The following is an 18,936-nucleotide window of genomic DNA, read 5'->3' on the forward strand; positions in this document are numbered from 1 at the left end:
TAGATAAGACACAACACACACACACACACACACACACACACACACACACACACACACACACACACACACACACACTCACATGCAGACACACACACACACGCACGCACTCACATGCAGACACACACACACACACACACACACACACACACATGCAGACACACACACACACACGCACTCACATGCAGACACACACACACGCACGCACTCACATGCAGACACACACACACACACACACTCACATGCAGACACACACACACACACACACACTACACAAGATAAGAGAAAACCCTGAGTAGCATCCTACCGAGATGATGTAACCGTCCTGCAGTGTATACTCTATCATTTCCTCCTTTAGCACTAGCATCCTGTTAAACTATAACAACAACCAACTGGTCTGGTCTGCCTCTGGCCTCTTAAACTGGTCTGGTCTGCTTCTGGCCTCTTAAACTGGTCTGGTCTGCCTCTGGCCACTTAAACTGGTCTGGTCTGCTTCTGGCCTCTTAAACTGGACTGGTCTGCTTCTGGCCTCTTAAACTGGACTGCTTCTGGCCTCTTAAACTGGACTGGTCTGCTTCTGGCCTCTTAAACTGGACTGCTTCTGGCCTCTTAAACTGGTCTGGTCTGCTTCTGGCCACTTAAACTGGTCTGGTCTGCTTCTGGCCTCTTAAACTGGTCTGGTCTGCTTCTGGCCACTTAAACTGGTCTGGTCTGCTTCTGGCCACTTAAACTGGTCTGGTCTGGTCTGCTTCTGGCCTCTTAAACTGGTCTGGTCTGCTTCTGGCCTCTTAAACTGGTCTGATCTGCTTCTGGCCTCTTAAACTGGTCTGGTCTGCTTCTGGCCACTTAAACTGGTCTGGTCTGCTTCTGGCCACTTAAACTGGTCTGGTCTGCTTCTGGCCTCTTAAACTGGTCTGGTCTGACTCTGGCCTCTTAAACTGGTCTGGTCTGCTTCTGGCCTCTTAAACTGGTCTGGTCTGCTTCTGGCCTCTTAAACTGGTCTGGTCTGCCTCTGGCCACTTAAACTGGTCTGGTCTGCCTCTGGCCACTTAAAGGTCAACAGCACTTCCTGATCTGGCCTCGTTTTTTTCATCAATGCTCATTAAGAAACGCGGCAGCGGTTACACAAGGTAAACTTCGGGGGGTGTGGTTTGATGTGGGTGTTTCTCGGGGGTGTGGTTTGATGTGGGTGTGTCTTGGGGGTGTGGTTTGATGTGGGTGTTTCTCGGGTGTGTCTTTGCCATTCCATCACAACAAACAAACAAGGGCATTAGTGAGTACACTGAGGTAAGCTAAGCTAGCTACGCTATGGAGAAAACAAAGTTTTGAAGACTTCTCCCCTTCTGACTGAGTCTCCATGGTCTGCCGATGGTCAGCTGATTCAGTTCTATGTGTAGGCTAAATCCTGCGCTGACCTCGTGTTTAGCCAAGCTGACCGCAGCTAGCTAGCTAGCTAGCAGAGCTGGGTGAATGCTGCAGCTGGCTATCCTCTCTAGCTGATATTTCTGTAAAATCAGTCATGACAAGAAAGCAAGAGCCGGTGTCTAGAATGTGTTTTATAAGACACTCGTTCTGCAACTTAGTTTCATCCTTTGATGTAAATACAAGTTAAAGTGGAAACGATATTAACTACTGTGAGTTGAATCCCTGCAGTCTTCAGTCAGCTCAGATGTCCTACAACACAACATTATATGATGTAGGATCTTAATTTGAGACAGTTTGCTACAGCAGGAAAATAATAATTAACAGAAAATATTAATTATTATGTGAATTATAATTAATAGAAAATGTTTAATTAGGGCAAATCAAGTCTGACATTTTTAAGTGGAAATTGCAAACTTCGAATACACTACAAGTTTACATTTGCTGCTTTGCAGAAAAAATCTTAGCAACAAAAGAGTGATCAAATTAAGATCCTACATCTGCAGTTTTGTCTCCACTGTTATTATTTCCCAGGAGACAAATCCCAGAACTGATATCCCTACAGGTGTAGGATACATGTGGACATTGCACAAACATCGCCCAGCTTGAGTGTAGATACATCAACAACAAAAATCGATGGATGTGTTCGTGTTACAAAGACAAAACATTTTCTGCTGTAAATATCACATTGATGTGCTTCTAAAGACAGCAGAGTATGAATTACACCATGGGGGGAGGGGGGATGGGGGGGTTGGTCTCTGTATTGAGTGGACGCACTTACATTAAATTATATTATAGGCCTAATAATAAAGACGTAATTTAAACTGTAAAACTGTATTACCTTTTAATGTGGCATGAACACAACCATATAATAATATTTCAAACAAATCACTTCAAAATGTAGGCATGTTCATCCAATCTAAAATAATTCCAGCATCCAAACTGCATGTATAGTCCTACTCATGGAAATAAAAATGACCATGAACTTCCAACAGGCCTACCGGTAGCCTGTTAAACAACAGTAGCCTGTTAAACAATAGTAGCCTGTTAAACAACAGTAGCCTGTTAAACAATAGTAGCCTGTTAAACAATAGTAGCCTGTTAAACAATAGTAGCCTGTTAAACAATAGTAGCCTGTTAAACAACAGTAGCCTGTAAAACAATAGTAGCCTGTTAAACAACAGTAGCCTGTAAAACAATAGTAGCCTGTAAAACAATAGTAGCCTGTTAAACAATAGTAGCCTGTTAAACAATAGTAGCCTGCTCCTAAAACAATAGTAGCCTGTAAAACAATAGTAGCCTGCTCCTAAAACAATAGTAGCCTGTTAAACAATAGTAGCCTGTTAAACAATAGTAGCCTGCTCCTAAAACAATAGTAGCCTGTTAAACAATAGTAGCCTGCTCCTAAAACAATAGTAGCCTGTTAAACAATAGTAGCCTGTTAAACAATAGTAGCCTGCTCCTAAAACAATAGTAGCCTGTTAAACAATAGTAGCCTGCTCCTAAAACAATAGGGACTGCTCCTTATACTTTCAACGCATTTCTTTTTTTTTTAAAGGTGGGTAAACAGCAATTCTTTGCCACTAGGCCTAACCACTGACCTGACAGTAATCTACCCTCTCAGCCAAGGCTAGGTAGCCCACATTCAATATAATACATGATTTGAATCAAAACATGTTTTACACCCTAGTTCACGAGTTGTCCATAATTCATGAGTTAATCTTCACAGATCATGTGAAATAAAACACTACCTTTCTTTACTTACATGAATTACATTTATAACAGTGTTATTAGTCATTATTAAGCATGTAACAACTGAATTAGAACATTGAATTTAAACTCTGTATGAATCATGGATCTTGGATCTTCATTATGTTTTCACAGTGAAGACAGTTGGGCCCACAAATCCCAAATAATGTAGGCCTATGCCATTGCGAGATCGAATATGCTTCTAACGGAAAGAGTCACAACTACAGGCCTACTGTCATTAACATACCGTATACTTGTTGGATGGATTGGATGTGCTTTGGTGTCTAGCTGTAGACTAGTTGTCTAGTGATATTGGCGTCTAGCTGTAGGCTAGTTGTCTAGTGATATTGGCGTCTAGCTGTCACGGTTGTCGTAGGAATGAGCGGGCCAAAGTGCAGCGTGTGTGTCGTTCCACATTTTATTTATACTGTGAAACTATGTAATACATAAATAAACTGAATGACAAAAACAACAAACCGTGACGCAGAGGTGAAACATACACTACTCAAAATTAATCTCCCACAAACCCAGGTGGAAAAAAAACGTATTTAAGTATGATCTCCAATTAAAGACAACGAGGACCAGTTGCCTCTAATTGGAGATCATCCCAAACAAACCCAACATAGAAATACAAAACTAGAACCTGAACATAGAAATACAAAACATAGAAAAACACCCCCTGTCACGCCCTGACCTACTCTACCATAGAAAATAACATCTTACTATGGTCAGGACGTGGCACTAGCTGCAGGCTAGTTGTCTAGTGATATAGGTGTCTAGCTGCAGGCTAGTTGTCTAGTGATATTGGTGTCTAGCTGTAGGCTAGTTGTCTAGTGATATTGGTGTCTAGCTGTAGGCTAGTTGTCTAGTGATATTGGTGTCTAGTGATATTGGTGTCTAGCTGTAGACTAGTTGTCTAGTGATATTGGTGTCTAGTGATATTGGTGTCTAGCTGTAGGCTAGATGTCTAGTGATATTGGTGTCTAGTGATATTGGTGTCTAGCTGTAGGCTAGTTGTCTAGTGATATTGGTGTCTAGCTGTAGGCTAGTTGTCTAGTGATATTGGTGTCTAGCTGTAGGCTAGATGTCTAGTGATATTGGTGTCTAGCTGTAGGCTAGATGTCTAGTGATATTGGTGTCTAGTGATATTGGTGTCTAGCTGTAGGCTAGTTGTCTAGTGATATTGGTGTCTAGCTGTAGGCTAGTTGTCTAGTGATATTGGTGTCTAGTGATATTGGTGTCTAGCTGTAGGCTAGTTGTCTACTGATATTGGTGTCTAGTGATATTGGTGTCTAGCTGTAGGCTAGTTGTCTAGTGATATTGGTGTCTAGTGATATTGGTGTCTAGCTGTAGGCTAGTTGTCTAGTGATATTGGTGTCTAGTGATATTGGTGTCTAGCTGTAGGCTAGTTGTCCAGTGATATTGGTGTCTAGCTGTAGACTAGTTGTCTAGAGATATTGGTGTCTAGTGATATTGGTGTCAAGCTGTAGACTAGTTGTCTAGTGATATTGGTGTCTAGCTGTAGACTAGTTGTCTAGTGATATTGGTGTCTAGCTGTAGACTAGTTGTCTAGAGATATTGGTGTCTAGTGATATTGGTGTCTAGCTGTAGACTAGTTGTCTAGTGATATTTGTGTCTAGTGATATTGGTGTCTAGTGATATTGGTGTCTAGCTGTAGGCTAGATGTCTAGTGATATTGGTGTCTAGTGATATTGGTGTCTAGCTGTAGGCTAGTTGTCTAGTGATATTGGTGTCTAGCTGTAGGCTAGTTGTCTAGTGATATTGGTGTCTAGTGATATTGGTGTCTAGCTGTAGGCTAGTTGTCTAGTGATATTGGTGTCTAGCTGTAGGCTAGTTGTCTAGTGATATTGGTGTCTAGTGATATTGGTGTCTAGCTGTAGGCTAGTTGTCTAGTGATATTGGTGTCTAGCTGTAGGCTAGTTGTCTAGTGATATTGGTGTCTAGCTGTAGGCTAGTTGTCTAGTGATATTGGTGTCTAGTGATATTGGTGTCTAGCTGTAGGCTAGTTATCTAGTGATATTGGTGTCTAGTGATATTGGTGTCTAGCTGTAGACTAGTTGTCTAGTGATATTGGTGTCTAGCTGTAGGCTAGATGTCTAGTGATATTGGTGTCTAGTGATATTGGTGTCTAGCTGTAGGCTAGTTGTCTAGTGATATTGGTGTCTAACTGTAGGCTAGTTGTCTAGTGATATTGGTGTCTTGTGATATTGGTGTATAGTGATATTGGACACAGACGACACGGAGAACACCAATACCCAGGGTGCACCTGAAAAACTAAGCAATGAGCACTCTCTCACAGCTGACTGACAAAAGCAAAACAATGATAAATCAATAGATAAATCTAATGGATTGGAATAAAGGCAAAAAAAAATTAATCAAGGACGCATGGCAAACAAATGGGGTGAAAATGAGGAAGTAACCTACAAAAGGGAAAATCAATGTGTTAAAGTGCTCAGCAGAGGCTGAAATTCAGCACTACTGCCGTCACATGAAAATAAATGGTTTGAACCATGACAAAGAAAGGTGGGGGTGTTCGTTTCGTTGGAAGATTTTATTTTCATATTTACCATTGTAAAACATATTTACCACTGCATTTAAAAAAAAAAAAAAAAAAATAGGACAATGGGTGAATTAGCATTATTTAGAGACCCCACAAAGTTGGACTTCTATTGCATTTAGGGGAGCTAATATCTCTCTCATTTAGGGGAGCTAATATCTCTCTCATTTAGGGGAGCTAATATCTCTCTCATTTAGGGGAGCTAATATCTCTCTCATTTAGTTGAGCTAATATCTCTCTCATTTAGGGGAGCTAATATCTCTCTCATTTAGGGGAGCTAATATCTCTCTCATTTAGTTGAGCTAATATCTCTCTCATTCGGGGGAGCTAATATCTCTCTCATTTAGGGGAGCTAATATCTCTCTCATTTAGGGGAGCTAATATCTCTCTCATTTAGGGGAGCTAATATCTCGCTCATTCGGGGGAGCTAATATCTCTCTCATTTAGGGGAGCTAATATCTCTCTCATTTAGGGGAGCTAATATCTCTCTCATTTAGGGGAGCTAATATCTCGCTCATTCGGGGGAGCTAATATCTCTCTCATTTAGGGGAGCTAATATCTCTCTCATTTAGGGGAGCTAATATCTCTCTCATTTAGGGGAGCTAATATCTCTCTCATTTAGGGGAACTAATATCTCTCTCATTTAGGGGAGCTAATATCTCTCTCATTTAGGGGAGCTAATATCTCTCTCATTTAGGGGAGCTAATATCTCTCTCATTTAGGGGAACTAATATCTCTCTCATTTAGGGGAGCTAATATCTCTCTCATTCAGGGGAGCTAATATCTCTCTCATTTAGGGGAGCTAATATCTCTCTCATTTAGGGGAACTAATATCTCTCTCATTTAGGGGAGCTAATATCTCTCTCATTTAGGGGAGCTAATATCTCTCTCATTTAGGGGAACTAATATCTCTCTCATTTAGGGGAGCTAATATCTCTCTCATTTAGGGGAGCTAATATCTCTCTCATTTAGGGGAGCTAATATCTCTCTCATTTAGGGGAACTAATATCTCTCTCAATCAGGGGAGCTAATATCTCTCTCATTTAGGGGAGCTAATATCTCTCTCATTTAGGGGAGCTAATATCTCTCTCATTCAGGGGAGCTAATATCTCTCTCATTTAGGGGAGCTAATATCTCTCTCATTTAGGGGAACTAATATCTCTCTCATTTAGGGGAGCTAATATCTCTCTCATTTAGGGGAACTAATATCTCTCTGATTTAGGGGAACTAATATCTCTCTCATTTAGGGGAGCTAATATCTCTCTCATTTAGGGGAGCTAATATCTCTCTCATTTAGGGGAGCTAATATCTCTCTCATTTAGGGGAGCTAATATCTCTCTCATTTAGGGGAACTAATATCTCTCTCATTCAGGGGAGCTAATATCTCTCTCATTCAGGGGAGCTAATATCTCTCTCATTTAGGGGAACTAATATCTCTCTCATTTAGGGGAGCTAATATCTCTCTCATTTAGGGGAGCTAATATCTCTCTCATTTAGGGGAACTAATATCTCTCTCATTTAGGGGAGCTAATATCTCTCTCATTCAGGGGAGCTAATATCTCTCTCATTTAGGGGAGCTAATATCTCTCTCATTTAGGGGAGCTAATATCTCTCTCATTTAGGGGAGCTAATATCTCTCTCATTTAGGGGAGCTAATATCTCTCTCATTTAGGGGAGCTAATATCTCTCTCATTTAGGGGAGCTAATATCTCTCTCATTTAGGGGAGCTAATATCTCGTGCCTACACTTCACCTGACGCATTAAAATGAGTTGTGTGTAGAGTACAACTTTAGGTGTCTAAACTGAACTACAATGGCATTTATATTTCTAGGGTCTATTTGTCCAAATCTAAGGTTCTGTCTGTCTAACCACACTGACATGTACAGCTCTCTGTCTGTCTAACCACACTGACCTGTACAGCTCTCTGTCTGTCTAACCACACTGACCTGTACAGCTCTCTGTCTGTCTAACCACACTGACCTGTACAGCTCTCTGTCTGTCTAACCACACTGACCTGTACAGCTCTCTGTCTGTCTAACCACACTGACCTGTACAGCTCTCTGTCTGTCTAACCACACTGACCTGTACAGCTCTCTGGGTGAGGTTCTGTCTGTCTAACAGCTCTCTGGGTGAGGTTCTGTCTGTCTAACAGCTCTCTGGGTGAGGTTCTGTCTGTCTAACAGCTCTCTGGGTGAGGTTCTGTCTGTCTAACAGCTCTCTGGGTGAGGTTCTGTCTGTCTAACAGCTCTCTGGGTGAGGTCCTGTCTGTTTAACAGCTCTCTGGGTGAGGTCCTGTCTGTCTAACAGCTCTCTGGGTGAGGTTCTGTCTGTCTAACAGCTCTCTGGGTGAGGTTCTGTCTGTCTAACAGCTCTCTGGGTGAGGTTCTGTCTGTCTAACAGCTCTCTGGGTGAGGTTCTGTCTGTCTAACAGCTCTCTGGGTGAGGTCCTGTCTTCAAGTCTCCAGTAGCAGATGAAGTCCCTTCTATCCAGGTTATGGACAGGTGCAGTAGTACTGGATATGAGAGTTTTCCTCATAGGTCCAGCAGGCAGACCGCTGGCTTGCCTCTGGAGCCTAGCAGGGTTCAGTCCTGGTCAATCCCTGGATGGGAGGTTGCCCTGTGTAGGGTGCCGTCTTTCGGAGTGGACGTTAAACGGGTGTCCTGACTCTCTGTGGTCACAAAAAGATCCCATGGTGTTTATTGTAAGAGTAAGGGGTGTTAACCCCCGGTGTCCTGGATAAATTCCCAACCTGGTACTCATACCATCATGGCCACTCAATCATCAACAGCTTTCAATTGGCTCATTTATCCACCCTCCTCTCCCCTGTAACTATTCCCCAGGTCGTTGCTGTAAATGAGAATGTATTCTCAGTCAAGTTACCTGGTAAAATAAAAATAAAAAAACTACAGGCAGATGCAGTGGTATGGCATTCGTCTTGTACTGAGAAATATGAGAACTACGAATTTGCTGAACTTATGTAGATATTCTAAACAAAGTGTTTTGATAACTTTCAAATTTAACATGTAGAATAAACCATCCTTTACACAATATTGGAGAAGCAGTGTTCTGCAAATATAACAATGTGCAAATATTAAACTTGCCTTTCGAACGTTATTAGACATCTTTGTATTATTTGTATTTATTATGGATCCCCATTAGTTACTGCCAAGGCAGCAGCTACTCTTCCTGGGGTTTATTATGGGTCCCCATTAGTTCCTGCCAAGGCAGCAGCTACTCTTCCTGTGGTTTATTATGGATCCCCATTAGTTCCTGCCAAGGCAGCAGCTACTCTTCCTGGGGTTTATTATGGGTCCCCATTAGTTCCTGCCAAGGCAGCAGCTACTCTTCCTGGGGTTTATTATGGATCCCCATTAGTTCCTGCCAAGGCAGCAGCTACTCTTCCTGGGGTTTATTATGGATCCCCGTTAGTTCCTGCCAAGGCAGCAGCTCTCTTCCTGGGGTTTATTATGGATCCTCATTAGTTCCTGCCAAGGCAGCAGCTACTCTTCCTGGGGTTTATTATGGATCCCCATTAGTTCCTGCCAAGGCAGCAGCTACTCTGCCTGGGGTTTATTATGGATCCCCATTAGTTCCTGCCAAGGCAGCAGCTACTCTTCCTGGGGTTTATTATGGATCCCCATTAGTTCCTGCCAAGGCAGCAGCTACTCTTCCTGGGGTTTATTATGGATCTCCATTAGTTCCTGTCAAGGCAGCAGCTACTCTTCCTGGGGTTTATTATGGATATCCATTAGTTCCTGTAAAGGCAGCAGATACTCTTCCTGGGGTTTATTATGGATGATATAACTCTATACTGCTATGACATATCACTCTACACTGCTATGACATGATATACAGTGAGGGAAAAAAGTATTTGATCCCCTGCTGATTTTGTACATTTGCCCACTGACAAAGAAATGATCAGTCTATAATTTTAATAGTAGGTTTATTTGAACAGTGAGAGACAGAATAACAACAGAAAAATCCAGAAAAACGCATGTCAAAAATTGTATAAATTGATTTGCATTTTAATGAGGGAAATAAGTATTTGACCCCCTCTCAATCAGAAAGATTTTTGGCTCCCAGGTGTCTTTTATACAGGTAACGAGCTGAGATTAGGAGCACACTCTTAAAGGGAGTGCTCCTAATCTCAGTTTGTTATCTGTATAAAAGACACATGTCCACAGAAGCAATCAATCAATCAGATTCCAAACTCTCCACCATGGCCAAGACCAAAGAGCTCTCCAAGGATGTCAGGGACAAGATTGTAGACCTACACAAGGCTGGAATGGGCTACAAGACCATCGCCAAGCAGCTTGGTGAGAAGGTGACAACAGCTGGTGCGATTATTCGCAAATGGAAGAAACACAAAAGAACTGTCAATATCCCTCAGCCTGGGGCTCCATGCAAGATCTCACCTCGTGGAGTTGCAATGATCATGAGAACGGTGAGGAATCAGCCCAGAACTACACGGGAGGATCTGTCAATGATCTCAAGGCAGCTGGGACCATAATCACCAAGAAAACAATTGTAACACACTACGCCGTGAAGGGCTGAAATCCTGCAGCGCCCGCAAGGTCCCCCTGCTCAAGAAAGCACATATACATGCCCGTCTGAAGTTTGCCAATGAACATCTGAATGATTCAGAGGACAACTGGGTGAAAGTGTTGTGGTCAGATGAGACCAAAATGGAGCTCTTTGGCATCAACTCAACTCGCCGTGTTTGGAGGAGGAGGAATGCTGCCTATGACCCCAAGAACATCATCCCCACCGTCAAACATGGAGGTGGAAACATTATGCTTTGGGGGTGTTTTTCTGCTAAGGGGACAGGACAACTTCACCGCATCAAAGGGACGATGGATGGGGCCATGTATCATCAAATCCTGAGTGAGAACCTCCTTCCCTCAGCCAGGGCATTGAAAATGGGTCGTGGATGGGTATTCCAGCATGACAATCACCCAAAACACACAGCCAAGGCAACAAAGGAGTGGCTCAAGAAGAAGCACATTAAGGTCCTGGAGTGGCCTAGCCAGTCTCCAGACCTTAATCCCATAGAAAATCTGTGGAGGGAGCTGAAGGTTCGAGTTGCCAAACGTCAGCCTCGAAGCCTTAATGACTTGGAGAAGATCTGCAAAGAGGAGTGGGACAAAATCCCTCCTGAGATGTGTGCAAACCTGGGGGCCAACTACAGGAAACATCTGACTTCTGTGATTGCCAACAAAGGTTTTGCCACCAAGTACTAAGTCATGTTTTGCAGAGGGGTCAAATACTTATTTCCGTCATTAAAATGCAAATCATTTTATAACATTTTTGAAATGCGTTTTTCTGGATTATTTTTTCCTCCCACTACGGAGGTCGCTCTGGCTCTGGGCGTAGCTCTGGGCGTAGCTCCCGTTCAGAAGACTCTGGGCTGCGCGACATCGCTGGTGGCCCCGGGATGAGACGCTGGAGGCTCAGCCTGGAGCCTCCAGCGATGCTCCTCAGCCCGGAGCCTCCAGCGGCGCTCCCCAGCCCGGAGCCTCCAGCAACGCTCCTCAGCCTGGAGCCTCCAGCGACGCTCCTCAGCCTGGAGCCTCCAGCAACGCTCCCCAGCCCGGAGCCTCCAGCAACGCTCACCAGCGTTTTTTGAGGTGCAGTCGGGGTCTGTACCTTTGGGGGGGGGGGGGGTTACTGTCACATCCTGACCAGTAAAGGGGTCTTTTGTCATTGTAGTATGGTCAGGGTGTGGCAGGGGGTGTTTGTTTTGGGGTTTTTGGTCTAGGGGATTTTGGTTCTAGTTTTTATTTTCTATGTTCGTTTTCCAGGTTTGGCTGAGTGTGGTTTCCAATCAGAGGCAGGTGTCTTTCGTTGTCTCTGATTGGAAGCCATACTTAGGCAGCCTGTTTTCCTTTGGGTTTTGTGGGTGGTTGTTTTCCGTTTTGTGTAAGTACCTGACGGAACAATCGGTTGTCGGTTTAGTTAATTTTTGTAAAAGTGTTATCTCATTAAAATTAAAAGAAGATGAGCACTATACCCGCTGCGCCTTGGTCTGTCTTTTACGACGCCCCTGACAATAACTCTATACTGCTATGACATGATATAACTCTATACTGCTATGACATGATATAACTCTATACTGCTATGACATGATATAACTCTATACTGCTATGACATGATATAACTCTATACTGCTATGACATGATATAACTCTATACTGCTATGATATGACATAACTCTATACTGCTATGACATGATATAACTCTATACTGCTATGACATGACATAACTCTATACTGCTATGACATGATATAACTCTATACTGCTATGACATGATATAACTCTATACTGCTATGACATGATATAACTCTATACTGCTATGACATGATATAACTCTATACTGCTATGACATGATATAACTCTATACTGCTATGACATGATATAACTCTATACTGCTATGACATGATATAACTCTATACTGCTATGACATGATATAACTCTATACTGCTATGAAATGATATAACTCTATACTGCTATGACATAACATAACTCTTTACTGCTATGACATGATATAACTCTTTACTGCTATGACATGATATAACTCTATACTGCTATGACATGATATAACTCTATACTGCTATGACATGATATAACTCTATACTGCTATGACATGATATAATTCTTTACTGCTATGACATGACATAACTCTATACTGCTATGACATGACATAACTCTATACTGCTATGACATGATATAACTCTATACTGCTATGACATGATATATCTCTATACTGCTATGACATGATATAACTCTATACTGCTATGACATGATATGACTCTATACTGCTATGACATGACATAACTCTATACTGCTATGACATGACATAACTCTATACTGCTATGACATGATATATCTCTATACTGCTATGACATGATATAACTCTATACTGCTATGACATGATATAACTCTATACTGCTATGACATGATATAACTCTATACTGCTATGACATGATATAACTCTATACTGCTATGACATGATATAACTCTATACTGCTATGACATGATATAACTCTATACTGCTATGACATGATATAACTCTATACTGCTATGACATGATATAACTCTATACTGCTATGACATGATATAACTCTATACTGCTATGACATGATATAACTCTATACTGCTATGACATGATATAACTCTATACTGCTATGACATGATATAACTCTATACTGCTATGACATGATATAACTCTATACTGCTATGACATGATATAACTCTATACCGCTATGACATGATATATCTCTATACTGCTATGACATGATATAACTCTATACTGCTATGACATGATATAACTCTATACTGCTATGACATGATATAACTCTATACTGCTATGACATGATATAATTCTTCACTGCTATGACATGATATAACTCTATACTGCTATGACATGATATAACTCTATACTGCTATGACATGATATAACTCTATGCTGCTATGACATGATATAACTCTATACTGCTATGACATGATATAACTCTATACTGCTATGACATGACATAACTCTATACTGCTATGACATGACATAACTCTATACTGCTATGACATAATATAACTCTATACTGCTATGACATGATATAACTCTATACTGCTATGACATGATATAACTCTATACTGCTATGACATGATATAACTCTATACTGCTATGACATGATATAACTCTATACTGCTATGACATATAACTCTATACTGCTATGACATGATATAACTCTATACTGCTATGACATGATATAACTCTATACTGCTATGACATGATATAACTCTATACCGCTATGACATGATATAACTCTATACTGCTATGACATGACATAACTCTATACTGCTATGACATGATATAACTCTATACTGCTATGACATGATATAACTCTATACTGCTATGACATGATATAACTCTATACTGCTATGACATGATATAACTCTATACTGCTATGACATGATATAACTCTATACTGCTATGACATGATATAACTCTATACTGCTATGACATGATATAACTCTATACTACTATGACATGACATAACTCTATACTGCTATGACATGATATATCTCTATACTGCTATGACATGATATATCTCTATACTACTATGACATGATATAACTCTATACTGCTATGACATGATATAACTCTATACTGCTATGACATGATATAACTCTATACTGCTATGACATGATATAACTCTATACTGCTATGACATGATATAACTCTATACTGCTATGACATGATATAACTCTATACTGCTATGACATGATATAACTCTATACTGCTATGACATAACATAACTCTTTACTGCTATGACATGATATAACTCTTTACTGCTATGACATGATATAACTCTATACTGCTATGACATGATATAACTCTATACTGCTATGACATGATATAACTCTATACTGCTATGACATGATATAATTCTTTACTGCTATGACATGACATAACTCTATACTGCTATGACATGACATAACTCTATACTGCTATGACATGACATAACTCTATACTGCTATGACATGATATAACTCTATACTGCTATGACATGATATATCTCTATACTGCTATGACATGATATAACTCTATACTGCTATGACATGATATAACTCTATACTGCTATGACATGACATAACTCTATACTGCTATGACATGACATAACTCTATACTGCTATGACATGATATATCTCTATACTGCTATGACATGATATAACTCTATACTGCTATGACATGATATAACTCTATACTGCTATGACATAACATAACTCTTTACTGCTATGACATGATATAACTCTTTACTGCTATGACATGATATAACTCTATACTGCTATGACATGATATAACTCTATACTGCTATGACATGATATAACTCTATACTGCTATGACATGATATAATTCTTTACTGCTATGACATGACATAACTCTATACTGCTATGACATGACATAACTCTATACTGCTATGACATGACATAACTCTATACTGCTATGACATGATATAACTCTATACTGCTATGACATGATATATCTCTATACTGCTATGACATGATATAACTCTATACTGCTATGACATGATATAACTCTATACTGCTATGACATGACATAACTCTATACTGCTATGACATGACATAACTCTATACTGCTATGACATGATATATCTCTATACTGCTATGACATGATATAACTCTATACTGCTATGACATGATATAACTCTATACTGCTATGACATGATATAACTCTATACTGCTATGACATGATATAACTCTATACTGCTATGACATGATATAACTCTATACTGCTATGACATGATATAACTCTATACTGCTATGACATGATATAACTCTATACTGCTATGACATGATATAACTCTATACTGCTATGACATGATATAATTCTTATATGACATGATATAACTCTATACTGCTATGACATGATATAACTCTATACTGCTATGACATGATATAACTCTATACTGCTATGACATGATATAACTCTATACTGCTATGACATGATATAACTCTATACTGCTATGACATGATATAACTCTATACTGCTATGACATGACATAACTCTATACTGCTATGACATGACATAACTCTATACTGCTATGACATAATATAACTCTATACTGCTATGACATGATATAACTCTATACTGCTATGACATGATATAACTCTATACTGCTATGACATGATATAACTCTATACTGCTATGACATGATATAACTCTATACTGCTATGACATGATATAACTCTATACTGCTATGACATGATATAACTCTATACTGCTATGACATAATATAATTCTATACTGCTATGACATGATATAACTCTATACTGCTATGACATGATATAACTCTATACTGCTATAACATGAAATAACTCTATACCGCTATGACATGATATAACTCTATACTGCTATGACATGACATAACTCTATACTGCTATGACATGATATAACTCTATACTGCTATGACATGATATAACTCTATACTGCTATGACATGATATAACTCTATACTGCTATGACATGATATAACTCTATACTGCTATGACATGATATAACTCTATACTGCTATGACAGGATATAACTCTATACTACTATAACATGACATAACTCTATACTGCTATGACATGATATATCTCTATACTGCTATGACATGATATATCTCTATACTACTATGACATGATATAACTCTATACTGCTATGACATGATATAACTCTATACTGCTATGACATGATATAACTCTATACTGCTATGACATGATATAACTCTATACTGCTATGACATGATATAACTCTATACTGCTATGACATGATATAACTCTATACTGCTATGACATGATATAACTCTATACTGCTATGACATGATATAACTCTATACTGCTATGACATGATATAACTCTATACTTCTATGACATGATATAACTCTATACTGCTATGACATGATATAACTCTATACTGCTATGACATGATATAACTCTATACTGCCATGACATGATATAACTCTATACTGCTATGACATGATATAACTCTATACTGCTATGACTTGACATAACTCTATACTGCTATGACATGATATAACTCTATACCGCTATGACATGATATAACTCTATACTGCTATGACATGACATAACTCTATACTGCTATGACATGACATAACTCTATACTGCTATGACATGATATAACTCTATACTGCTATGACATGATATAACTCTATACTGCTATGACATAACATAACTCTTTACTGCTATGACATGATATAACTCTTTACTGCTATGACATGATATAACTCTATACTGCTATGACATGATATAACTCTATACTGCTATGACATGATATAACTCTATACTGCTATGACATGATATAATTCTTTACTGCTATGACATGACATAACTCTATACTGCTATGACATGACATAACTCTATACTGCTATGACATGACATAACTCTATACTGCTATGACATGATATAACTCTATACTGCTATGACATGATATATCTCTATACTGCTATGACATGATATAACTCTATACTGCTATGACATGATATAACTCTATACTGCTATGACATGACATAACTCTATACTGCTATGACATGACATAACTCTATACTGCTATGACATGATATATCTCTATACTGCTATGACATGATATAACTCTATACTGCTATGACATGATATAACTCTATACTGCTATGACATGATATAACTCTATACTGCTATGACATGATATAACTCTATACTGCTATGACATGATATAACTCTATACTGCTATGACATGATATAACTCTATACTGCTATGACATGATATAACTCTATACTGCTATGACATGATATAACTCTATACTGCTATGACATGATATAACTCTATACTGCTATGCTATGACATGATATAACTCTATACTGCTATGACATGATATAACTCTATACTGCTATGACATGATATAACTCTATACCGCTATGACATGATATATCTCTATACCGCTATGACATGATATAACTCTATACTGCTATGACATGATATAACTCTATACTGCTATGACATGATATAACTCTATGCTGCTATGACATGATATAACTCTATACTGCTATGACATGATATAACTCTATACTGCTATGACATGACATAACTCTATACTGCTATGACATGACATAACTCTATACTGCTATGACATAATATAACTCTATACTGCTATGACATGATATAACTCTATACTGCTATGACATGATATAACTCTATACTGCTATGACATGATATAACTCTATACTGCTATGACATGATATAACTCTATACTGCTATGACATGATATAACTCTATACTGCTATGACATGATATAACTCTATACTGCTATGACATAATATAATTCTATACTGCTATGACATGATATAACTCTATACTGCTATGACATGATATAACTCTATACTGCTATAACATGAAATAACTCTATACCGCTATGACATGATATAACTCTATACTGCTATGACATGACATAACTCTATACTGCTATGACATGATATAACTCTATACTGCTATGACATGATATAACTCTATACTGCTATGACATGATATAACTCTATACTGCTATGACATGATATAACTCTATACTGCTATGACATGATATAACTCTATACTGCTATGACAGGATATAACTCTATACTACTATAACATGACATAACTCTATACTGCTATGACATGATATATCTCTATACTGCTATGACATGATATATCTCTATACTACTATGACATGATATAACTCTATACTGCTATGACATGATATAACTCTATACTGCTATGACATGATATAACTCTATACTGCTATGACATGATATAACTCTATACTGCTATGACATGATATAACTCTATACTGCTATGACATGATATAACTCTATACTGCTATGACATGATATAACTCTATACTGCTATGACATGATATAACTCTATACTGCTATGACATGATATAACTCTATACTTCTATGACATGATATAACTCTATACTGCTATGACATGATATAACTCTATACTGCTATGACATGATATAACTCTATACTGCCATGACATGATATAACTCTATACTGCTATGACATGATATAACTCTATACTGCTATGACTTGACATAACTCTATACTGCTATGACATGATATAACTCTATACCGCTATGACATGATATAACTCTATACTGCTATGACATGACATAACTCTATACTGCTATGACATGACATAACTCTATACTGCTATGACATGATATAACTCTATACTGCTATGACATGATATAACTCTATACTGCTATGACATAACATAACTCTTTACTGCTATGACATGATATAACTCTTTACTGCTATGACATGATATAACTCTATACTGCTATGACATGATATAACTCTATACTGCTATGACATGATATAACTCTATACTGCTATGACATGATATAATTCTTTACTGCTATGACATGACATAACTCTATACTGCTATGACATGACATAACTCTATACTGCTATGACATGACATAACTCTATACTGCTATGACATGATATAACTCTATACTGCTATGACATGATATATCTCTATACTGCTATGACATGATATAACTCTATACTGCTATGACATGATATAACTCTATACTGCTATGACATGACATAACTCTATACTGCTATGACATGACATACTCTATACTGCTATGA

The sequence above is a fragment of the Salmo trutta genome, chromosome 16 (genome assembly GCF_901001165.1).
Source record: "Salmo trutta chromosome 16, fSalTru1.1, whole genome shotgun sequence".
In the NCBI taxonomy this organism is placed as follows: Eukaryota; Metazoa; Chordata; class Actinopteri; order Salmoniformes; family Salmonidae; genus Salmo; species Salmo trutta.